The 26,912-nt window shown below is 34.3% G+C and overlaps 2 non-coding genes and 1 pseudogene across 2 annotated transcripts; 2 read left to right on the top strand and 1 right to left on the bottom strand.

Moving 5' to 3' along the window:
- Positions 1 to 26,912, bottom strand: part of LOC112097300 — a 49,566-nt pseudogene that overhangs the window by 11,945 nt on the left and 10,709 nt on the right.
- Positions 18,771 to 18,874, top strand: LOC112097480. The gene has a single exon (XR_002905012.1). It is a non-coding gene; the product is annotated as a small nucleolar RNA R71 (small nucleolar RNA).
- LOC112097478 lies at positions 21,421 to 21,524 on the top strand. Its single transcript, XR_002905010.1, has one exon. It is a non-coding gene; the product is annotated as a small nucleolar RNA R71 (small nucleolar RNA).

The following is a 26,912-nucleotide window of genomic DNA, read 5'->3' on the forward strand; positions in this document are numbered from 1 at the left end:
ATAGAGAAATAAAGCACATATTAGAAAAGACGGTGAGGCCAGACATAAAAGATTGGTCATTAAGACTTGATGATGCCTTATGGGCATATAGAACGACTTTCAAGACCCCGATTGGGATGTCACCCTACATGTTAGTGTATGGAAAAGCTTGCCACCTACTTGTGGAACTCGAGCATCGTGCGTATTGGGCCATCAAGAAATTGAACTTTGACATGCAGCAAGCCAGCTCAGAAAGAAGATTACAACTGGCAGAACTTGAAGAAATTCGCAATGATGCATACGAAAATGCCAAGATTTACAAGCAACGAATGAAAGTCTTCCACGACAAGCCAATTATGAGAAAATCTTTCACTCCAGGTCAGAAAGTGCTTTTATTCAATTCTCGCTTGCACTTATTCCCATGTAAGTTACGCTCTCGTTGGTCTGGCCCATTTATTGTACATACTATTTTTCCACATGGGGCAATTGAAATTAAGGACCCAAAGAACGGTGTCACGTTTAAAGTTAATGGTCAAAGATTAAAGCCATATCTAGATTACCAACCACATGGAGAAAACACCGAAATAAATTTGAGTGACCCACCAAAAACCTTCACCAACATATGATAAATTTTAATGTTGGGCTGTTGTTAAATTTTATGAAGAAACAATGAATTTTGTTATTATTTACGATATTGGTTTTGATTTTGTGTGATAATCTAACATTCTATTTAATCACAATTTAGTATTCAATTAGAAGTTAAGATTCGATTCAAATTTGAATCAATTTAAAAAATGAGGAAGACATAAGAGAGGACCCATTGGCAACATGCCATAGAAGAAAAAATGTTTTTTTATTTTTTAATAAGGGTAATTTTGAAATAAATAATATTAACTAAAAAGTGCAAGCATGTAAGATAAAATGTGGCAATCAAATTTCGGCCCTGTTTGGGATTGAGGTAAAAAATCAATAAGCTGCATGTTTCATAATCTGTGATAAAAATAGTGTTTCGTAAATTTTGTAAAAGCTGCTTATTTTATAATTTTCTCTGTTTTGACAGTATCTTTTAAAAATAGGTAGGGGATGCTTTTTATAAGTAGCTTATTAAATAAGCTATCACATCCTTTTAAAGTTTCTATTATAACCTTAATTAATATTTTAACAAAAATAATTATGTCATATTTTTCCACACACTCTAATAAATAAGCCATTAGATTACATATTACCACTGTTGTGTAAATTTTATTGAACTCGCAAGCGCACGAATCTATTGTAGAATAGACTAATGGTGACGAGTGCCGATCCCACGAGCAGGTGGATTTTAATTGTGTGTAGAATTAATTTTGTAAATGGGTGGTTGGATTTGTGGTGAAAATGATTTGGATTATCCTAAAATTGGAATTGAAATGGCGAGAATAAATTCTAAAATTGGAATTGAAATGGCGAGAATAAATTGAAGAGGAATCTATTGAGATGACATACTTGGGTATCTGGATCCGTATCAACATCATCATGGGCTAAATAATCGTTATTAATGCCAATTAAATCATGAGGGGAGAATCCACACCTCATGAACCACACTCTAATCAATATGGTGCTAAGGGCTTATCGTGCCAAATAATAATAACCTTGTACTAGGGGGTCGGTAAAACCAAGGCGGTACTAGACAAGATTAGTATTATTTGTCGACGAGAAGTCAAAACATCCACAAAAATTAGAGGGGAAGAGAAAGTAAATTACCAAATAAAGCCCATGACACATGTTGAGACTTCACCTCCAACCCAAGCTTGAAAGAAAATTAGCCACTCATAATTGAACTAGGGGCAAAATGGAAATTTATTAAAATACGTAGAAAATATAAGATGGAGAAGGAATTACAGAAAATGGATCCCAAAAATGGATTCAGAGATATCAAATTAGGGGGGGGAGGCCCCCTTTTTATAGATACATGGAGTAAATTATGGCCACTGGATTAAAAACAGTTTGGACGCTCAGGATTGCGCCACGTCATCAGTCAACAGTACACGGTTTGACCACGTGGATAAACAGTAACACGGTTTGACCCGGGTTGAATAGTGACGCCGTTTGGTTGAAAATAATCCTGTGTGATGCATGTACCGTACGCGAGATTTTTAGTCCACTAATATGCTGCCACGTCACCATCAACAGTACATAAGAATTTTAGTCCAACAGGATCGTGACACCTCATCAGTCAATGCCACATCATTGGTCAATGCCACGTCATCGATCCGTCTATGTGAACAGTGTCGTGAACAGTGTCGTGAACAGTAACTTAGACAGTACCGTACACATGAATAGTACCGTACATGTGAACAGTGCCATTTTTCCTTTTATGCTCCTCCTAAGGTTTTCGACCGTCCTAAGTTCAAAAGTGATGTCTGTTTTGCCGTCTGATCTCTCCTTTATTGTGAAATGACTATAATACTCCTAAAATACATAAAATACTTAATTAAAATAAAACACACGTAATTAAATCACAAGAAGGTTAAATACATAAAAGTAAGAGTTGTTAGTAAGACTTGAAATGTAAAATGACGATTTTCTCCTTTATAAATATGCATTTTCTAAAACTCAACACACCCCCCAACCAGCTTATTGCTAGTCCCTATCAAATGAAGTGAAAATAAAATTCAAATTCAAAATGATTTTTTTTTTTAGAAACACTCGTGTTTATTCAATCAGATTAATGATAGCAATCAAATAAAAGTATAAGCATTATCTCCAGTCTAAAGCAACATCACACCCACATCAACCATCCACATGAATCAGCCCAGTAGACTTTGTTATAGCTACTTTCAAGAATGACATGTCAAACCCCAAAATCTCACTGGAAGTAGTGACACTCTCATAAAGAAATTAAAACCAATAAAAATAGTCACTCCAATGAATGGTAATTGAGAGAGAAAATAATAAAAAAGTGATATCACATTCTCTCACCAAGATGAAATAAATATGCCCTCAGCTTAGAAATAATACGATCTCAAGTCAAACAAAAATGCTAGTCAACCCAATTTATTTATTTATTTATTTTCTTTTTCTTTTATTTATTTATTTATTTTTATTATGCACCTCTACATCTTTTTAGCCCACATAACTAGCTTCTACTTCAGATTATAGTTCCCGAAAATCAAGAAGGACTTTTATTAGGATGTAACGTAGGCTAGGGACATGGTTAACAAAGAAGGAAAATAAGGAAAACAAAGTGTATGTTTGAGAAAAATGCAGAGAATTTTTTTTTTGAAAGTTGCAAGGTCGATTTCACCTATTATTGTTATTTATTTTTTCTTTCTTTTTATTCTAAAATAACAATTTTTTTTTGTTGCTTTTGTTTGGCATAAGCTCAAAATGTAAAATAATTATTTACATTTTTCTCAAACATAAATAGGTGATGGAACTTATAAGATATCGGGTAATACTCCAAATCAGAGTGGGTCAAGATGATAAGTTTAACAAATAAAAAGTTTTTTTTTTAAAGGCTCAAAATGGTTAACTATGGATATTTTACAAAAGGGATGGCTAGAAAGGCAGAAACGGATCAAAAATGGCCTTTCCATCGCCTTTTAGGGCTCTAAATAACCTTCCATATCTACTAGTTAGATCGGCCTCCAAATGTAGCAACACAGATTTTTTTTTCTTTTTTTTTATTTTATATTTTTTTTAAGGGTTAATTTAAAAGAAATTTAGAGATCGAGTATACAATAATAAACTGCTAAGCTGTATAAAGAATGGGCAAAAGGGTTACTCTCCAAGAAAAATGATAGGCTAAAAAACTCACTTGGTACTTATTATGACATGTTCATTCCTTCAAACAACTCATATTTGTCTTCGACATCAACAGGTAGAGTAGCAAATATAATGTAACATCACTTAAGATCAAAGATAATACAAATACTAAAATTTGAAATTAATCATGTCATCTAATGTTTAAACAAATCACACAATTTTTTTTTTTTTAAACAACATTCTATCCCCCAACCTATTCTAAACGTGAAAGGAAAATATGCATGCAGAAATGTAAAAATGATGCAGAAAAACTAATTAGAAAAGTTACACTTAAAAAGAAAACGTTATTATTTTTTTTTTGGTTTTTTTAATTTTTTTATTGTTTTTGTTTTTTTTGTTTTTTTTTCAAATGATGAAGATGCGTTTCTAGAGTCACTACACTCCATATTCAGCCATCTTCAACACAAAAAGTTAGCAACAGTTAGTTTCTACAACAAAAAATCAGTAAAAACTTAACCAAGATTCCACAATTGTCAACTATTCCCTCCCCCCAACCAGAACGAAACATTGTCTTCAATGTTTTAAAGGAAAGAAGTAGACTTTAGAAGACATCACCTGAGTAGTGCAACACAGAAGAAAATATTTATAGGCGAAGAGTTAAATCTAATTTGTACTTCTTACTGTGGCTACTGTTACCATCATTATTTGGAAGCTCCAACACAAAGGTCCATGGGTCTGGCTCCGGTTTATAAGCTTGTAACAGATCAAGTAGCTCATTAGCAGTGTGAGCACAAATAAAAAGTTTTTTTGCATGGGAAGGAATGAAGTAGTTTTTTATTGCTGGTTAAGAAATGCGATGAAGCCATCATAAAAGTTATTGACATTTAACAAACCGATGGGTTTCTGGTGAATGTGCAGATCGGCCCAAGATGCTAGTGTGATAAGTGCCTCTAGTGTTGCAAGATCTCCTGGAAGGAAAATAAAAGCATCAGCATGATTAAGCATTTCAGTTATTCGTTCTTGCATACCTGAGACGACTAACTCTTCTCCAGTCGATGAGTCAGTCAAACCGCCCAAAGGTTTTAGGGCTCTTGGAATGATGCCTAACACTTGGCTGCCTCTAATAAAAGCTGCTTCTGAGACCATTTTTGATAACTCGATTACCTCCTCCATACACCAAGTGTAATTTTCTCGCTGCTATGCTTCGACCAAGATCTATGGCTGCCTCAACGAACTTTTTATGTTTTCCATAGTTAAATCCAGAAAGCACACAAATGTTCTTGAATTGTCTATTGGGAGTAGCTGCCATTGGAATACTTCTCAAAAATAATTTGTGAGTGCTTGACAAAAAAATCACATTTAAGAGTCTTGGTGACAGTGGGTCACAGTTGTGTATGAGGTAACATGTCAGTGTCAAATAACGTGTAAAACACATGGCTCGCGAGTAAAAAAGGAAACAGTAAAAAGGAAAAAGCAAACAGTAATAAGGAAAAAGCAAACAGTAATAAAATTATTAAAGACAATAATGCAAACAATAAAACAATAGTGAAATAAAATAACAGTAAAGTAAAAGGATATTTACAAGTAGTTGCGACTGTGGCTCACATCTTCCTTTGGTTTTACGTCCAGAAACGGCTTGAATGCCCTCTATGGGTCGAGGATAAGCTTCCCATCCAGTTTTCTTATAAACTGGCAAACAGGGTCGTTTATAGTCAGATTCCCGAGACTGTATCGTGCATGCTCTTTCTGGAATAATGGCCATAACTGGAGAATCGCTCCTTGCACATATCCACTGGGATGCGTTTCAAGAGACAAAAGGATATCATCCAATGACTCCTTATTCAAGCCATCCTTAATGAATTGAATCTTATCTTCCCTGTTATCAGACACCATTCCTAAAGAACATGGGTTTTTATTGCAACTCATTCTGGCACACTTATGACAAGCAATAGAAATTCTTCGAGCTCGTCGTTGTCTTGCATAATTTCTTTTACCACAACCAGGCATGTATGCAATAAATTTTGGAGGTAACTCACCTGCCAATCGTACTTTCGCCTCGATTAACCAACGGATGTCAGCAGGTATGTTATTTCGCATGAGCAATCGCATGCGTTCGGACCGAGATTTATAGATCGTAAGAAGGGTATTTTGAGGAAGTGAAGGGAATCGCTTGTGAAGCTTCGCTAGAGTCTCGTTTCTGTCCATACCTTCGCCTCAGAATATCAGTTATTATGGGAAATTGAAGTAACCGACTTGATTGTCATGGAGTACTGTTTTCCGCCACTTCACCGAGGTAACAAACTAAAGCACACAAACAGAAAAAAACAAATTAAAACACACAAAGAAAATTAAAATCGTCCTCTTATTGAATTTACCTCAAGCTCCAACTGGATGTCGTAAACACTTCTCTCAATGTCTCTGAGTTGGCTTTCTAAACCTTCAACATAGGCTACTAACTCTGGTGGCTGTAGAGCCCAAATGCGATGTATTTTACAAAATTGAATCTGCCTTTTGAGATGAGTTTTGACACATTGAAGTGGTTTAAGAATGTTTAGGAGGAATGATCTAAGTAAGGTACTCATGATTAAAAATGATAAGAGAAAACTTAATAGTTAAACAAACATACTTATGCAAAAATAATTTCAATTAGCAAAAGAATAATAAAAAAAAAGAAAGAAAAATCAAATCAACGAAAAGAAAAAAAAATTAATTCAATTGGTCGATAGTGAAGAAGATAGGTAGTCGTAGTGATGATAAACTTGTTGTTAACAAAGATAGGTGGTGGAGGTGGTAGTTGTGCTAGAAAGGATAGAAGAAAGAATAAAATAAAATAAAAAACAAATTTTAATAAGGATAATTCTGAAAAATAATAAGATAAACTGAAAAGTAGTGGCTGGTGTGATAATTTGACGAGTCAAATATCATTACTCAATTTGAAAACACACGAAACATGCACAAGTTTATTGGTCTCCCTGGGCTTGCACATTTCAAAAGCTAAAATTAGAGTGAGACGACTATAAATGAAATTAACTCTACTTAATTTGTTCTCTCTTTCTATTTTTATTTTTTATTTTTTAAATTTGCATGTATTACTAAAACTTAAAGATAAAATCTTGCTATATTTTGAAAATTCCACCAAGTGATTAAACGCTCATACAATAAACCAATAAAGCTTAGTCCTACTTCCCTTGTGATTCAAAACTAATTGAATCACATTTACTTCTCTCTCTTATTTTTTTTTTAACTTTTTATCTATACAATTGATTTTGTACAAAAATAAAATATCAATATGTGTTTCCTTTTTTTTCATATTCATTATTTCTATTTTCTGAAGATAGTGCTTTTGAGTTTTGTAGAGAGAACGCTTGAAAATTTTAGTTATTTTAAGAAAGGATATTTTTTGACATTAAATAAAATATATATTGAGAAGGGGTTTTAACAAGATTTTTCGAAGGGTGCCAATAGTTCAACTCTAGAATTATTGAATTTTAAACCTGACCAATAACGTTTTGATTGTTTTCTCAAATAGAACCTTTGGACTATTATTTTTTTAGTGGAGCTATTAAAAACTTATATAAAATTAATACAACCAATTGCCTAGCATAAGAAATCACTCTTGCAACCACTTGAGAGACTCGAACCCTCTACCTTAAAGTTAAGAAGAGGAGATAACCAACCTAACTAACTGTATCACTCTCATAAATCGCCCTCTTTTGTTTTTTAAATATACGCAATGAAGTAAAATAATAAAATGTTTTTATCAAAATGGTTGTTTTCAAATATATTAAGTAATTGGAAAATTTCAGAAACTTTGAAATCATATAAGTATTGTTTTAAATTATGGAAAATTGCCTATTTGATAGATTTTATAACATTTTGGGCCAATATGTAATGTTAGAAATTTTTGGGTTAAATTATAAAATCTAAAAAATTGAGAAATCAAAGTTAGCTGTCATCCACTTCCTAGTTGGTGGTCATCCCTCAATATTTTAAAGCATTTTTTCTTTGAAACAACTATCTAGTTATTCTTTAGCAATGATCCACTTATGTAACACCCCAAATCTAACACGTGCAGAGCACGTGAAGAAGGATTATTTTTTAGCAATAATCCTTACTCATAAATACCAAACTGAAATACCTCAAATTCTTGTTCAAATAAATCCACAAATTCATACACTTAACACTAAATAACCTCTCCCGAAACATAAAAATAACAAAAGTCTTAAAACTCTAAATTACAAGTTCATAACAGAAATAAACTAAAAAGAAACATGAGTTTATTCCTCTTTTTATTCAAATAGCAAAAGTAAACAAAATCTCTAACTCCAAAGTTAAGCACGTCTCTCTAAAGGAAACTAATCTGTAAAAAGTAATGACGAGGGGTGAGCCGTCAACTGAGTAAAACAATTCCTAACATACTAAGCTTCAGTACCGAAAATATTACAAGCCTTCCTTTTTGTAAAACATATATCATAATTTATAAATTTCATAAAACAAAAAAATTTCAATAAGATGACATAAATTCACGGTAACTCAGAATATCAAAAGCATAATCAATTATAAAAGCAAATCGTATAACGCATACACAAAAAATAAACAGTTAGCTCATGTCACATAGTGTCACCTATAGTCCCGCTGACCCGGTGAGAAACATAATCAGAATATCGTGTGCACACTCATAGCAGAAACCCAGTACTGGTCCAGAACAGATATATCGTATAATACGATCAGAATCCGAATAACTATGGACAATGAGCCAAAACATTCAAATTAGTTTTTGACATGCAATGACTTATATGTGGCACTTTGCGGCACTTTGTTTCTCAAGAGGTGGCCCCCATATAATCTCAAGAGGTGGCTCCTATACAATCATAAATAATTGAAATCATACATAGGCATAAAACATTCGTATCAGATTCATGAAAGTCCATAGTAACAATTTAGGCTTGTAAAATATTTCATAGTCAAAATTATAAAAGGTGGTCGTTGTTGTGCAAATTTTAATGTACTCGCAAGTGCACGAATCTATTGTAGTATAGATCAATGGTGACGAGTGTCGATCCCACGAGGAGGTGGATTTTAATTGTGTAGAATTAATTTTGTGAATGGGTGATTGGATTTGTGGTGGAAATGATTTGGAATATGCTAAAACTTAAATTAAAATGGCGAGAATAAATTCTAAAATTGGAATTGAAATGACAAGAATAAATTGAAGAGAAATCTATTGAAATGATGTACTTGGGTATCTGGATCCGTATCAACATGCATCATGGGCTAAATAATCCTTATTAATACCAATTAAATCATGAGGGGGGAATCCACACCTCATTCACCACACTCTAATCAATATGGTGCTAAGGGCTTATCGTGCCAAATAATAATAACCTTGTACTAGAGGGCCGGTGAAACCAAGGCGGTACTAGACAAGATTAGTATTATTTATCGACGAGAAGTCAAAACATCCATAAAAACTAGAGGGGAAGAGAAAATAAATTTACCAAATTAAGCCCATGACACATGTTGAGACTTCACCTTCAACCCAAGCTTGAAAGAAAATTAACCACTCATAATTGAACTAGGGGCAAAATGGGAATTTATTAAAATACGAAGAAAATACAAGATGGAGAGGGAATTACAGAAAACAAAGTCCAAAAATGGATTCAGAGATATCCAATTAGGGGAGAGAGGCCCCCTTTTTATAGATACATGGAGTAAATCATGGCCATCGGATTAAAAATAGTTTGGACGCTCAGGATTGCGCCACATCATCAGTCAACAGTACGCGGTTTGACCACGCGGATGAACAGTAACACGGTTTGACCTAGATGAACAGTAACGCGGTTTGACCCGGATGAACAGTAACGCGGTTTAGATGAAAATAATCCTATGTGGTGCATGTACCATACGCGAGATTTTTTTGTCCACTGATATGCTGCCACGTCACCATCAACAGTACATAAGAATTTTAGCCCAACAGGATCGTGACACCTCATCAGTCAATGCCACATCATCGGTCAATGCCACGTCATCGTCCGTCTATGTGAACAGTGTCGTGAACAGTAACATATACAGTACCGTACACGTGAATAGTACCGTACATATGAACAGTGCTATTTTTCCTTTTATGCTCCTCCTAAGGTTTTCGACCGTCCTGAGTTCAAAAGTGATGTCCGTTTTGCCATCTGATCTCTCGTTTATTGTGAAATGACTATGATGCCCCTAAAATACATAAAATACTTAATTAAAATAAAACAAACGGAATTAAATCAAAAGAAGGTTAAATTCATAAAAGTAAAGGTTAGTAAGACTTGAAATGTAAAATGACGGTTTTCTCCTTTATAAATATGCATTTTCTAACACTCAACACACCCCCCAACCAGCTTATTACTAGTCCCTAGCAAATGAAGCGAAAATAAAATTCAAATTCAAATTCAAAATGATTTTTTTTTAAATTTAGAAACACTCGTGTTTATTCAATCAGATTAATGATAGTAATCAAATAAAAGTATAAGCATTATCTCTAGTCTAAAGTAACATCACACTCACATCAACCATCCACATGAATTAGCCCAGTAGACTTTGTTATATCTACTTTCAAGAATGACATGTCAAACCCCAAAATCTCACTGGAAGTAGTGACACTCTTACAAATAAATTAAACCCACTAAAAATAGTCACTCCAATGAATGGTAATTGAGAGAGAAAATAATAAAGAAGTGATATCACATGCTCTCACCAAGAAGAAATAAATATGCCCTCAACTTAGAAATAATACGATCTCAAGTCAAACAAAAATGCTAGTCAACCCACTTTATTTATCTTTTTTTTTATTATGCATCACTACATCTTTTTAGCCCATATAACTAGCTTCTACTTCAAACTATAGTTCCCAAAAACAAGAAGGACTTTTATTAGGACGTAACGTAGGCTGGGGACATGGCTAACAAAGAAGGGAAATAAGGAAAACAAAGTGTATGTTTGAGAAAAATGCAGAATTTTTTTTTTGAAGTTGCAAGGTGGATTTCACCTATTATTTTTATTTTTATTCTTTTGAAACAACAACTTTTGTTTTTGTTTTTTTAGCATAACTTCACTGAACAAAATAACTATTTACATTTTTCTCAAATATAAATAGGTGATGAAACTTATAAGACATGGGGTAATACTCCAAATCGGAGTGGATCAAGATGATAAGTTGACAAAGAAAAGGTTTTTTTTTTTTTTTAAAGGCTCAAAAGGGTTAACTATGGATATTTAATAAAAGGGATGGCTAGAAAGGCTCAAACGGATCAAAGATGGCCTTTCCATCATCTTTTAGGGCTCTAAATAATCATCAATATCTACTAGTTAGATGGGCCTCCCAATGTAACAACACACATTTTTTTCTTTTTTTATTTTACAATTTTTTTTAAGGGTTAACTCAAAAGCAATTTAGAGATTGTGTGTAAATAATAAACTGCTAAGCTGTATAAAGAGTGGGCAAAAGGGTTATTTTCTAAGAAAAATAATAGGCTCAAAAACTCACTTGGTACTTATTATGACATGTTCATTCCTTCAAGCAACTCATATTTGTCTCCGACATCAACATGTAGAGTAGCAAACATAATGTAACATCACTTAAGACCAAAGATAATACAAATACTAAAATTTGAAATTAATCATGTCATCCAAAGTTAAAACAACTCACACAAATTTTTTTTTTTTCAAACAACATTCTACCCCTAACCTATTCTAAGCATGAAAGGAAAATATGTATGCAGAAATGTGAAAATGATGCATAAAAACTAATTAGAAAAGTTACACATAAAATGATAGAAAACGAAAATGGTTTTTTTTTTTTAAAGAAGATGCGTTTCTAGAGGAACTACACTCCATATTCAACCATCTTCGACTCAAAAGTTGGAAAATGTATATTTATATAGGAGAAATTAAAAAGAAGAAGAAAAATGAACATCAAAACTTAATAAAGAAATATTTTTTTTAATTTGTTTTTAAAACGATGAAGATGAGTTTCTAGAGTCACTACCCTCCATATTCAGCCATCTTCAACATAAAAAGTTAGCAACAGTTAGTTTCTACAATAAAAAATTAGTAAAAACTTAACCAAAATTCCACAATTGTCGACTATTCCCTCCCCCCAACCAGAACGAAACATTGTCCTCAATGTTTGAAAGGAAAGAAGTAGAGTTTAGAAGTCATCACCTGGGTGGTGCAACACAAAAGAAAATATTTACAAGCAGAGAGTTAAATCTAATTTGTACTTCTTACTGCGGCTACTGTTACCATCATTATTTGGGTGCTCCAACACAAAGGTCTAGGGGTTTGGCTCCGGTTTATAAGCTTGTAACAGATTAAGTAGCTCATTAGCAGTGTGAGCACAAATAAAAAGTTTTTTCACATTAGAAGGAATGAAATAGTTTTTCTTGCATGGTTAACAAACCGATGGGTTTCTGGTGAATGTGCAGATTGGCCCAAGATGCTAGTGTGATAAGTGCCTCTAGTGTTGCAAGATCTCCTAGAAGGAAAATAAAAGCATCAGCATGATTAAGCATTTCAGTTATTCTTTCTTGCATACCTGAGACAACTAACTCTTCTCCAGTTGATGAGTCAGACAAACTGCCCAATGGTTTTAGGACTCTTGGGATGATACCTAACACTTGGCTGCCTCTGATAAAAGCTGTTTTTGAGACCATTTTTGATAACCCTCGATTATCTCCTCCTTACACCAAGTGTAATTTTCTCGCTGCTATGCTTCGACCAAGATCTATGGCTGCCTTAACGAACTCTTTATGTTTGCCATATGTAAATCCAGAAAGCACACAAATGTTCTTGAATTGTCTAGTGGGAGTAGCTGCCATTGTGATACTTCTCAAAAATAATTTGTGAGTGCTTGACAAAAAAGAAATCACATTTAAGAATCTTGGTGACAGTGGATCACAGTTGTGTATGAGGTAACATGTCAGTGTCAGATAACGTGAAAAGCACGTGGCTCGCTAGTAAAAAAGGAAACAGTAAAAGGGAAAAAGCAAACAGTAATAAAATTATTAAAGATAATAATGCACACAATAAAACAATAGTGAAATAAAATAATAGTAAAGTGAAAGGATATTTACAGGTAGTTGCGACTGTGGCTCACATCTTCCTCTGATTTTACGTCCAGAAACGGCTTGAACGCCCTCTATGGGTCGAGGATAGGCTTCCCATCCAGTTTTCTTATAAACTGACAAACAGGGTCGTTTATAGTCAGATTCTCGAGACTATATCGTGCATGCTCTTTCTGAAATAATGGCTATAACTGGAGAATCGCTCCTTGCACATATCCATTGGGATGCGTTTCAAGAGACAAAAGGATATCATCCAATGACTCCTTATTCAAGCCATCCCTAATGAATTGAATCTTATCTTCCCTGTTATCAGACACCATTCCTAAAGAACATGGGTTTTTATTGCAACTCATTCTGGCACACTTATGACAAGCAACAGAAATTCTTCGAGCTCGTCGTTTTCTTGAATAATTTCCTTTACCACAACCAGGCATGTATGTAATAAATTTTGGAGGTAACTCACCTGCCGATCGTACTTTTGCCTCAATTAACCAACGAATATCAGCAGGTATGTTATTCCTCATGAGCAATCGCATGCGTTCGGACCGAGCTTTATAGATCGTAAGAAGGGCATTCTGAGGAACTGAAGGGAATCGCTTGTGAAGTTTCGCTAGAATCTCGTTTCTGTCCATACTTTCGCCTCAGAATATAAGTTATTATGGGAAGCTGAAGTAACCGACTTGATTGTCACGGAGTACCGTTATCCGCCACTTCACCGGGGTAACAAACTAAAGCACACAAACAGAAAAATAAATTAAAACACACAAAGAAAATTAAAATCGTCCTCTTATTGAATTCACCTCAAGCTCCAACTGGATGTCGTAAACACTTCTCTCAATATCTTTGAGCTGTCTTTCTAGACCCTCAACATAAGATACTAACTCTGGTGGTTGTAGAGCCCAAATGCGATGTGTTTTACAAAATTGAATCTGCCTTTTGAGATGAGTTTTAACACGTTGAAGTGGTTTAAGAATGTTCAGGAGGAACGGTCTAAGTAAGGTACTCATGATAAAAAATGATAAGAGAAAACTTAATAGTTAACAAACACACTTATGAAAAATAATTTCAATTAGCAAAAGAATAATATAAAGAAAGAAAGAAAAAAAAATCAAATCACCGAAAAGAAAAAAAAATCAATTCAAATTTGGTGGGTCACTCAAATTTATTTCGATGTCTTCTCCATGTGGTTGGTATGCTAGATATGGCTTTAATCTTTGACTATTAACTTTAAACGTGACACCGTTCTTTGGGTCCTTAATTTCAATTGCCCCATGTGAAAAAACAGTATGAACAATAAATGGGTCAGACCAACGAGAGCGTAACTTACTTGGGAATAGGTGCAAGCGAGAATTGAGTAAAAGCACTTTCTGACTTGGAGTGAATGATTTTCTTATAATTTGCTTATCATGGAAGACTTTCATTCGTTGTTTGTAAATCTTGGCATTTTCGTATGCATCATTGCGAATTTCTTCAAGTTCTGCCAGTTGTAATCTTCTTTATGAGCTGGCTTGCTGCATGTCAAAGTTGAATTTCTTGATGGCCCAATACACACGATGCTCGAGTTCCACAGGTAGGTGGCAAGCTTTTCCATACACTAGCCTGTAGGGTGACATCCCAATCGGGGTCTTGAAAGCCGTTCTATATGCCCATAATGCATCATCAAGTCTTAATGACCAATCTTTTCTGTCTGGCCTCACTGTCTTTTCTAATATGTGCTTTATTTCTCGATTGGAGATCTCAACTTGACCACTGGTTTGCGGATGATACAGAGTCGCCACTTTGTGTGTGATTGAATACTTTGTCAAAAGAGCTTTGAATGCTTTGTTACAAAAGTGGGCACCACCATCACTGATTATTGCTCGAGGGAATCCAAAGCGCGAAACAATATTACTTTTCAAAAATCCAATCACCACCTTGTGATCATTGGTCCTACATGGAATTGCTTCTACCCATTTCGATACGTAGTCAACAGCAACCAATATGTATTGATGGCCAAAAGAAGGGGGAAAGGGTCCCATGAAGTCAATACCCCATACGTCAAAAATCTCAACCACTAAAATTGGATTTAATGGCATCATGTTCCTTCGTGTAATGCTCCCCATTCGTTGACACCTATCACATGAAGAACAGAAAGTGTAAGCATCTCGAAATATAGTTGGCCAATAGAAACCACATTATAAAACTTTAGTTACTGTTTTCTTAGCACTGAAATGGCCTCCACAAGCTTGTTCATGGCAGAATGAAAGAATATTCTGAATTTCATTTTCTGGGACACATCGTCTAACAATTTGATCTGCACAATACTTGAACAAATACGGGTCATCCCAAAAGAAATTCTTTATTTCTGTAAAGAATTTAGCCTTGTCTTGCTTGGTCCAATGCTCTGGAAGTTTACCTGTAACAAGATAATTAACTATATCAGCATACCAAGGCAATACTTCCGCACTCATTAATTGTTCATCTGGAAATGACTCATTCAATATTAATGGCTCTATAATTGTGTCAAAATGGAGACGAGAGAGGTGGTTCACCACAACATTTTTTGTCCCTTTCTTATCTTTGAATTCCAAGTCAAATTCTTGCAAAAGTAACACCCAACGAATTAGTCTAGCTTTTGCATCTTTCTTTGTGAGAAGATATTTAAGAGCAGCATGATCTGTGAATATAATTATTTTACAACCAATGAGATAAGATCGAAATTTCTCTAATGCAAACACTACTGCTAGCATTTCTTTTTCAATAGTTGAATAATTCAACTGTGCATCATTCAATGTCATACTAGCATAATAAATAACATGGGGAATTCGATCAGCTCTTTGTCCTAATACTGCTCCTACTGCATAATCAGATGCATCACACATGAGCTCAAATGGTAAGCTCCAGTTCGGGGGCTGAATGATGGGTGATGATGTCAACAAATGCTTTAATTTTTCAAACGCAACAAGACATGAATCATCAAAGACAAAAGGTACATCCTTAGCAAGTAGATTGCATAAGGGTCTAGAAATTTTGCTAAAATCTTTAATGAAACGTCTATAAAAACCAGCATGCCCAAGGAAAGATCTTACTTCTCTGACTGTTTTGGGTGAAGGAAGATTAGAAATGAGATCTACCTTGGCTTTGTCAACCTCAATACCTTTGCTCGAAATGATGTGACCGAGAACAATACCTTGTTTTACCATAAAATGGCATTTCTCCCAATTTAAGACCAAGTTCTTCTCGATACATCTCTGCAGAACTAGTGTTAGATGATGTAAACATTGATCAAACGAATCACCAAAGACAAAAAAGTCATCCATAAAGACTTCAAGGAATCGTTCAACCATATCAGAAAAAATGCTCAACATGCATCGTTGAAATGTAGCAGGTGCATTACATAATCCAAATGGCATTCGCCTATATGCAAATGTGCCAAAATGGCAAGTGAAAGTGGTATTCTCTTGATCTTTTGGTGCTATGGGGATCTAATTGTATCCTGAGTAACCATCTAGAAAGCAATAAAATTCATGTCCTGCTAATCTATCAAGTATTTGATCAATAAATGGTAAAGGAAAATGGTCTTTATGTGTGACAGAATTCAACTTCCTATAATCAATGCATACACGCCATCCTGTAGTCACTCTAGTGGGTATCAATTCATTATCAGCATTCGTAACTACTGTGACTCCTGACTTTTTGGGGACAACTTGCACATGACTGACCCATGAACTATCAGAAATGGGGTAAATGATACATGCATCTAATAGCTTAAGGACTTCTGTTCTAACAACTTCTTTCATGTTAGGATTTAACCGACGTTGCATCTCCCTAGTAGTTTTAGCATTTTCATCAAGGTGAATGTAATGCATGCAGTCTACTGGGTTTATACCTTTAATGTCTGCTATGGTCCATCCTAATGCCCCTTTGTGCTCTTTCAAAACATCCAACAACTTACCTTTTTGTTCGTCATTGAGGGATGCTGAGATGATTACCGGTAGAGTACTTTCTTCTCCCAAAAATGCATATTCCAATGTGTTGGGTAATGGTTTGAGATCGAGTTTCGGTGGTGATTCTGATGATGGGATGAGTTTCTTCTATGATGGTGCTAGTTGTTCAACTCTTGACTTCCATTTATTAGTATCCATGGATGGTGCTGAGTCAAGCAGGGCGTTGACCTCATCAACCGATCTGTCAATATCAAAATCCAAACCAAAGTGAGTTAAACATGTTTATAAAAGATCATCACTAAGGTTTGAAAGAAAAGTGTTATCAACTATTGTTTCTATTAAATCCACATCAACAATTCCATCATCTGCATTGTGAGGTTGTTTGGCAATGTTGAAGATGTTCAGCTCCATAGTCATGTTGCCGAAGGACAATTGCATATTTCCGGTCCTGCATTGAATGTGAGCATCCGCAGTTGCCAAGAAAGGTCGGCCTAGAATAATGGGGATGTGCTTCCTTGAATCCTGTATTGGTTGAGTGTCAATTACAATGAAATCAACAGGAAAATAAAACTTGTCTACCTGGATAAGCACGTCCTCCACAATACCACGAGGTATTTTCGTGGACCGATCTGCAAGCTGTAACACCACTGGAGTTGGGTGTAATTCTCCCAGTCCAAGTTTCACGAATACTGAATAAGGCAACAGATTTACACTAGCTCCTAAATCCAATAAAGCATTCTCAATTGTGTGGTTCCCTATACTACATGAGATAGTGGGGGAGCCTGGGTCTTTGCATTTTAAAGGAATTTTATGTTGGAGTATAGAACTAACATTTTCTATTAAAAATGCCTTCTTTTGAACATGCATATTTCTCTTTTTAGTACAAAGGTCTTTAAGAAACTTGGCATAAGATGGAACTTGTTTAATAGCATCAAGCAAAGGGATGTTAACACTTACCTGTTTGAAGATTTCGAGAATCTCACCTGTGGATTTTCCCTTTTTTCCTTTAGCTAACCTCTGAGGAAATGGAGCTTTGGGAACGTATTCTCGTGGGTTGGTTTCTTCTTTCTCCTCCGGTGATGAGTCCTCAACACTCACAGGTACAATTTGATTTTCTTTTGTCACCGGCATCTCCACTTTGTTGTCGACTTCTTTTCCTTTTCGCAAGGTCATGACTGCTTTGACCTCTCCATGTTGCTGTGGTGAACTGGTACTTGCTTTATGCACTCCTTTAGGATTAGGCACTGGTTGACTTGGAAATTTGCCTTTCTCAACATTCATTACCAAGGTCTGAACTGAAGAAGCAAGTTGTCCCACCATCTTTTCGAGGCTTGAAACTAATTGGGCTTGTGAATTGAAGCCTGCTCTCAACTCATTTCGTAGTCCATCAATGGTTCGGTTTTGTTGCTCAATTGTGGAGTGAGTAACATTCTTGAAATTCTGGAATGCATCCTCCCATGGTCTAGGTTGAGAGTAGTTTTGGTTCTGATTGTATAGTCTAAGTGGTGGCTGAGAGGCTTGAGGATTTTATGGAATTTGTTGCATTGGTGGAGCTGGAGCTGCTGGTCCATTCTGTTGGAATCCTTGAGACCATGAAAAATTGGGGTGGTCTCTCCATCCAGGGTTATATGGGTTGGAGTATGGGTTATAATTCGATGATTTTCTCATTACACCTATGGCATTGGCTTGATCGGAGTATGAGTCATGGTCATGTGGTTCTGTTGATTTAGCAATCGATAACGATGCTATTTGTCGAGCAAGACCTTCAACCATCTCCTTGACTTCTTTGATTCCCGAAGTTGACTCACCAATGTAAACCTCATTTACTCCCTTAATTCTTCTAGTATTCCTGAGTGATCGACTCCGTTGTTGGGAATTATCCGCTTGTCGCTGGAAGAATTCCCAAATCTCTGATGCACTTTTTGACATTAGCTCTCCTCCACTTGTTGCCATTAGCCATTCTTGCAAATTCGGCAATAATCCCTCCAAAAAGTATTGGCATTGGTGCCATTTCTCGTACCCATGATGTGGACACTTCAAGAGTAGCCCATTGAATCGCTCCCATGTTTCAAAAAACTGCTCGTCCTCTCTCTGGGTAAACTCCGAGATTTCCCTGCGAGTAGCGTTGGTTTTATGCACTGGGAAATATTTATTCAAAAATTTTGTTACCATTTGTTCCCATGATGAAATGCTATTAGCAGGTAAAGTATTTAACCATGAACGAGCTCTATCCTTTAAAGAAAATGAGAATAATCTGAGTGTAACATCATCGTCTGAAAAATTTTCATATTTAAAAGTTTGACAAATTGCATGAAAATCATTTAGATGATTATATGGGTCCTCATTTTCTAGGCCATAAAATGTTGGGAGACAATTTAGCACACTGGGTTTTAATTCAAAACTCCTAGCAGCTACATTTGGGTATCTTATGCATGATGTGCTCAAATTAGCTAAGGGACTAAAATAGTCCTTAAATGGCCTCTCCTGTGGTGCTTGTAAATCCATTTTATTTTTAACGTTCTTGTGCGTGCGAAGTGTTTTTTCTAGTTCAAGGTCTATAGGTTCAAGATTAGGTAATAATGACCTACGACCATGCATGCAAAACAAATAAAAAAAATAAAGATGGGAACAAAACAAATAAAAATAAAGAAGATGGAGAAATTACGATACTAACCTTATTGCGCTATTACAACCTTTCTATAAAAATACACAAAAAAAAATACGTGAAATTAACTAAAAATTAAATTAAAACTTAATAAAGAAAATTAAATTAAGATAAACAAAAATTACAAAGAAAAATAACTTAAAAATTAAATTGCATAATTGTAAAGAATAGAGAAAGAAAAGAAATAATAACCTCTAAATGCAGATTCATTTTTTTTCCTTTTTTTTAAAAACAAAAATACAAGACAACAATTTAAAAGCAATTATTCACACAAATTAGTTCTATGAATTAAAATTACTTACCTCCCCGGCAACGGCGCCAAAAACTTGTTGTGCAAATTTTAATGTACTCGCAAGTGCACAAAACTATTGTAGTATAGATCAATGGTGACGAGTGTCGATACCACGAGGAGGTGGATTTTAATTGTGTAGAATTAATTTTGTGAATGGGTGATTGGATTTGTGGTGGAAATGATTTGGAATATGCTAAAACTTAAATTAAAATGGCGAGAATAAATTCTAAAATTGGAATTGAAATGGCAAGAATAAATTGAAGAGAAATCTATTGAAATCACGTACTTGGGTATCTGGATCCGTATCAACATGCATCATGGGCTAAATAATCCTTATTAATACCAATTAAATCATGAGGGAGGAATCCACACCTCATTCACCACACTCTAATCAATATGGTGCTAAGGGCTTATCGTGCCAAATAATAATAACATTGTACTAGATGGTCGGTGAAACCAAGGCAGTACTAGACAAGATTAGTATTATTTGTCGACGAGAAGTCAAAACATCCATAAAAACTAGAGGGGAAGAGAAAATAAATTTACCAAATTAAGCCCATGACACATGTTGAGACTTCACCTTCAACCCAAGCTTGAAAGAAAATTAGCCACTCATAATTAAACTAGGGGCAAAATGGGAATTTATTAAAATACGAAGAAAATACAAGATGGAGAGGGAATTATAGAAAACAGAGTCCAAAAATGGATTCAGAGATGTCCAATTAGGGGAGAGAGGCCCCCTTTTTATAGATACATGGAGTAAATCATGGCCATCGGATTAAAAACAGTTTGGACGCTCAGGATTGCGCCACGTCATCCGTCATTAGTACGCGGTTTGACCACGCGGATGAACAGTAACACGGTTTGACCCGGATGAACAGTAACGCGGTTTGGTTGAAAATAATCCTATGTGATGCATGTACCGTACGCGAGATTTTTTTGTCCACTGATATGCAGCCACGTCACCATCAACAGTACATAAGAATTTTACCCAACAGGATCGTGACACCTCATCAGTCAATGCCACATCATCGGTCAATGTCACGTCATAGTCCGTCTATGTGAACAGTGTCGTGAACAGTAACGTATACAGTACCGTACATGTGAACAGTGCTATTTTTCCTTTTATGCTCCTCCTAAGGTTTTCGACCGTCCTGAGTTCAAAAGTGATGTCCGTTTTGCCATCTGATCTCTCGTTTATTGTGAAATGACTATGATGCCCCTAAAATACATAAAATACTTAATTAAAATAAAACAAACGGAATTAAATTAAAAGAAGGTTAAATTCATAAAAGTAAAGGTGTTAGTAAGACTTGAAATGTAAAATGACGGTTTTCTCCTTTATAAATATGCATTTTCTAACACTCAACAGTCGTGTCATAAAATAATTTACATATTGAAAAACATTTATAATATATTTTGTTAAAAGAATTTATATTTGAAAACATTTTAATAAACTGATTTTGTTATGAAAATCATTTAATCTTCTAAGTAGTACAAAAACACTTATAATAATATCAAAATAGTTATACATATCCAGTACATTAGGAATGAACTTTTTGTTGGGAATTATCTGCTTGTCGCTGGAAGAATTCTGAAATTTCTGATGCACTTTTTGACATTAACTCTCCTCCATTTGTTGCCATTAGCCATTCTTGCACATTCGGCAATAATCCCTCCAAAAAGTATTGGCATTGATGCCATTTCTCGTACCCATGATGTGGACACTTCAAGAGTAACCCATTGAATCGCTCCCATGTTTCGAAAAACTGCTCGTCTTCTCTTTGGGTAAACTCTGAGATTTCCCTGCGAATAGCATTGGTTTTATGCACTGGAAAATATTTATTCAAAAATTTAGTTCCCATTTGTTCCCATGATGTGATGCTATTGGCAAGCAATGTATTGAGCCATGAACGAGCTCTATCCTTTAAAGAAAATGGGAATAATCTAAGTTTAACATCATCGTCTGAAAAATTCTCATATTTAAAAGTTTGACAAACAGCATGAAAATCATTCAGATGATTATATGGGTCCTCATTTTCTAAGCCATAAAATGTTGGGAGACAATTTAGCACACTAGGTTTTAGTTCAAAACTCCTAGCAGCTACATTTGGGTATCTTATGCATGATGTGCTCAAATTAGCTAAGGGACTAAAGTAGTCCTTAAATGGCCTCTCCAGTGGTGGTGCTTGTTGTTGCAAATCCATTTCAAATTTATTTTTAATGTGCTTGTGTGTACGAAGTGTTTCTTCTAGTTCAAGGTCTATGGTTCAAGATTAGGTGATAATGACCTACGACCATGCATGCAAAGAACAAAAAATAAATGGGAACAAAACAAATAAAAATAAAGGAGAAGGAGAAATTACGGTACTAACCTTATTACGCTGTTAAAACCTTTCTATAAAAACACACTACAAAAAATTCGTGAAATAAATTAACTAAAAATAAATTAATAAGCTAAACAAAAAAATTACAAAGAAAATTAAATTACTGAATTTTAAAGAAAAGAAAAAGAAAAGAAATTCTTACCTCTAAATGTAGATTCACTTTTTTTTTCTTTTTTTTAATAAAAAAATTGCAAGAAAACAATTAAAAGAAATTATTTACAATAATTAATTTTATGAATTAAAATAACTTACTTCCTCGGCAACGGCGCCAAAAACTTGTTGGGCAAATTTTATTGAACTCGCAAGTTCACGAATCTATTGTAGCATAGATTAATGGTGACTAATGTCGATCCCACAAAGAGGTAGATTTTAATTATAAGTAGAATTAATTTTGTATGAGGGTGGTTGGATTTGTGGTGAAAGTGACTTAGATTATCCTAAAATTGGAATTGAAATGGCAAGAATAAATTGAAGAGAAATCTATTGAAATGACGTACTTGGGTATCTGGATCCGTGTCAACATGCACCATGGGCTAAATATTCCTTATTAGTGCCAATTAAATCATGAGGGGGAAATCCACACCTCATGAACCACACTCTAATCAATATGGTGCTAAGGGCTCATCGTGCCAAATAATAATAACGTTGTACTAGGGAGCCGGTGAAATCAAGGCGGTATCTAGACAAGATTATTATTATTTGTCGATGAAAAGTCAAATCATCCACAAAAACTAGAGGGGAAGAGAAAATAAATTTACCAAATAAAGCCCATGACACATGTTGAGACTTCACCTTCAACCCAAGCTTGAAAGAAAATTAGCTACTCATAATTGAACTAGGGGCAAAATGAGAATTTATTAAAATATGTAGAAAATACAAGATGGAGATGGAATTATAGAAAATGGAGTCCAAAAATAGATTCAGAGATATCAAATTAGGGGGGAGAGCCCCATTTTTATAGATACATTGAGTAAATCATGGCCATCGGATCAAAAACATTTCGGACGCTCAGGATTGCGCCACGTCATCAGTCAACAGTACGCGGTTTGACCACGCGGTTTGAACAGTAACAGTGTTTGACCCGGCTTGAACAGTGACGTAGCTTGGTTGAAAATAATCCTGTATAATGCATGTACCATATGCGAGATTTTTGGTCCACTGATATGCAGCCACGTCATCGATCAACAGTGCATAAGAATTTTAGTCTAACAGGATCATGACACCTCATCAGTCAATGCCACATCATCGGTCAATGCCACATCATCGATCCGTCAATATGAAAAGTGTCGTGAACAGTAACGTAGACAGTACCGTACATGTGAACAGTGTCATTTTTCCTTTTATGCTCCTCCTAAGGTTTTCGACCATCCTAAGTTCAAAAGTGATGTCTGTTTTGCCGTCTGAGCTCTCGTTCATTGTGAAATGACTATGATGCCCCTAAAATACATAAAATACTTAATTATAATACAACACACATAATTAAATGACAAGTTTAAATACATAAAAGTAAGGGTGTTAGTAAAACTTGAAGTGTAAAATGACGATTGGGTGTTAGTAAAACTTGAAGTGTAAAATGACGATTTTCTCCTTTATAAATATACATTTTCTAACACTCAACAATAAGAATTACTAATGATAAATGATTACTCCTCGCCATAAAGATCTATTCTCTCCCTTAACCTCAATAAAGTCTACAGAGTCTCGTGCCTTCTTTCTACAGCCACAAAGTTTATAGGTTTACTCAACCGAATAGGGAAATGATCTAATTATACTTTTCTTTCCTCAGTCGTGACTCTAGCCGTCCCATTTTCCTTAAGAGTTTTATGAGGTAGATTATCTAGGCATGAAGAAACCCATCCTTTGCTATAGCAAGGCTTAAATGAAGTTCTTGTCTAAAATAGGTGATGTGTTACAAGCTTATTTTTGTTAGCTCCCTTGCCATAAACACGTAGTCCCTGTTAACTTCATTGAATTTCTTCTTTGAAGCTCTAGGTCCTGGAGGAGTATCTCTGTAGACAACTCTAGTTTGTCTAAGTCTATCATCCACTCATTGCTTATGAAGTCTTCTAAGATCTTTGACAAGAACACCACTTAAGATAAATTGTTCAGTCCTGTAAATTTCTGTCCATCTCTTATTCTTAGCACTTTTCATATCCATAATGTTCTTCTTCATGTCTACAAAACAAATGTAATTAATTCTATTAGACAATCCAATTAGACCTTAAAAGAAAGTCTACATAATCCTAACCTAGTGCTCTGATACCACAATTGTAACACCCCAACTAAGAAGGAGGTTACTACAAATCGCAATCCTTACTCATAAATACCAAACTGAAATACCTCAAATTCTTTTTTAAATAAATCCAAAAATTCATACACTTAACAGTAAATAATCTCTCCCGAAACATAAAAAATAACAAAAGTCTCAAAACTCTAAATTACAAGTTCATAACAGAAATAAACTAAAAATAAATATGAGTCTATTCCTCCTTTTATTCAAATAGCAAAAGGAAATGAAATCTATAACTCCAAAGCTAAGCACACCTCTTAAAAGGAACTTAATCTGCAAAAAGCAATGACGAGGGGTGAGCCGTCAACTCAGTAAGTAAAACCATTCCTAACACACTGAGCTTCAGTATCGAAAATATTACAAGCCTTCCTTTTTGTAAAACATATATCGTAATTCATAAATTTCATAAAACAACAAATTTCAATAAGATGACATAAATTCACGGTAATTTAGAATATCAAAAGTATAATCAATTATAAAAGCAAATTGTATAACGCATATCAAATGCATAATCAAGAGGTGGCCCCCGTACAATCATAAATAATTGAAATCATACATAGGCACAAAACATTTGTATCAGATTCATGAAAGTCTATAGCAACAATTTAGGCTTGTAAAATATTTCATAGACAAAATTATAAAAGGTAGTCATGTCATAAAATAATTTACATATTGAAAAGCATTTATAAAATATTTTGTTAAACAAATTTAGATTTGAAAACATTCTCATAAACTGATTTTGTTATGAAACTCATTTAATCTTCTAAGTAGTATGAAAATACTTATAATAATATCAAAATAGTTATACATATCCAGTATATTAGGAATGAAATTACTTACCTCAATAAAAGGATTTGAACTAACACAAATTTAAGCCTCTAAAAGCCTCAATCACCTCCAACACCAATTGCTTTGATTCTCTCCTAAACAAATGTTTTAATTCCTAGGTTTGATTGAAAATGAAAGGGGTTAGGGGGTATTTATAGGATTTCTTAAGGCTAATGGATGACTAGGATTTTACCACCATAACTCTTGATCAATGGTTGAGATTATCCTTCATAAATACTTTACTAAATTCTAGAATTCTTATCTATCTCTACAAACTTCTCTTACATCTTCACTTATGTCATTGCTTATGTCATTATTACTTAGTCATTGCATCATCACTTATGTTATTAATTCTCTTAGAATTAAATATTATATATTATTATTATTATTTTAATACTTAAAGGGACTTGTTAGCTCAAAATAAATTCTATTATATTTAAGTGAGAGAATTGAACCTTACAACTTAAGCTTAAATTTTCAAATCTATTTCAAGCAATAACATGCCATATCAGCAAGTAGTTGTTTACTTCAAAGTTACCGTGATCCAATAGTACATAGAATACCTTATTTTAATAGAATAATAGTTATTTCTTTATCCATCTACAAAAGCCAACTCTAACTCATTTTCATAAATTTTACAAAGCAAAAACCTGATCATTCTAAGCATACTTGAGCTTTCAATTGCTTACTTACACACATTAAATAATTATTGAGCTATAAACTATTTATTCACTCTTGTGACAAGCTTTATTTTGTATGAATCATCTTTATTTGTGAGAATGAGAAGTTATAAGTGTGGAAAACACATCATAAAGAGGTGTGGGATCACCTTGGATTGTAAAGGTTTATTAACATCTTTGAAGCTAATTGTACTCATTTTAAAGCCTTAGGTTGTAAAGCTTAGTTAGTGGAATTCTCAAGCTCGAATCACTTGGAGACTTGGACATAGATGAGTTGATCGAACCATATAAGACGCTTTTTGTTTGTTTACTCTACCCTCATCTATTTATATTAATTTTCTTAATTATTACTGTTGGATTTTCTGGTTGAAGTTGTTAAATTGCATTTATTAGTGAAGAAACTTTTAAAAATCCCCCCTCCCCACGGTTGTTGAGCTAGAATTCACAAATAACTGTTATTCAAGATAAATGTTGAATCAAGATATATAAATACTATAAATGTGATCATATTTTTCAAAAACAAGAAATTTCTTCATAAATTAATGCGAATTAATTTATCAAAGTGTATATAAATGCTATAAAAGTGATCATATTATTTTATCAAAGTTTTACTATACATAAGAGAAACCATGCATTTTCATGCCATGAAAAGGAAGTGTAAGACATTCTTTTAGGGCATATATTCATGTATCAAAGATTGATATCCTATAGTCTTGTCTATTTATCAATTACCAGTCTCATTAATTTATTTATAAGATAACTTGCATCATATTCTTTTTGTTAATCCACGTGATCACATCGAAACATATACTACGATAAAATAAACCTTGTTTTAAAGCTTTTGCACTCAAGATATTACAAGCATATATTTGTTATTTTATTAATCAGAAATATTTACTAGAAAATAAATTAATGTGCTCGAAACACGTATTCATAGCAGTTGCTAGCACTTTCACCTTTCATTTGTTCGATTTGTGTTGTTAATTGTTTAAATCAAGTTGACCTACTAATAATCGG

This window comes from Citrus clementina, unplaced genomic scaffold, assembly GCF_000493195.1.
Source record: "Citrus clementina cultivar Clemenules unplaced genomic scaffold, Citrus_clementina_v1.0 scaffold_6, whole genome shotgun sequence".
In the NCBI taxonomy this organism is placed as follows: domain Eukaryota; kingdom Viridiplantae; phylum Streptophyta; class Magnoliopsida; order Sapindales; family Rutaceae; genus Citrus; species Citrus x clementina.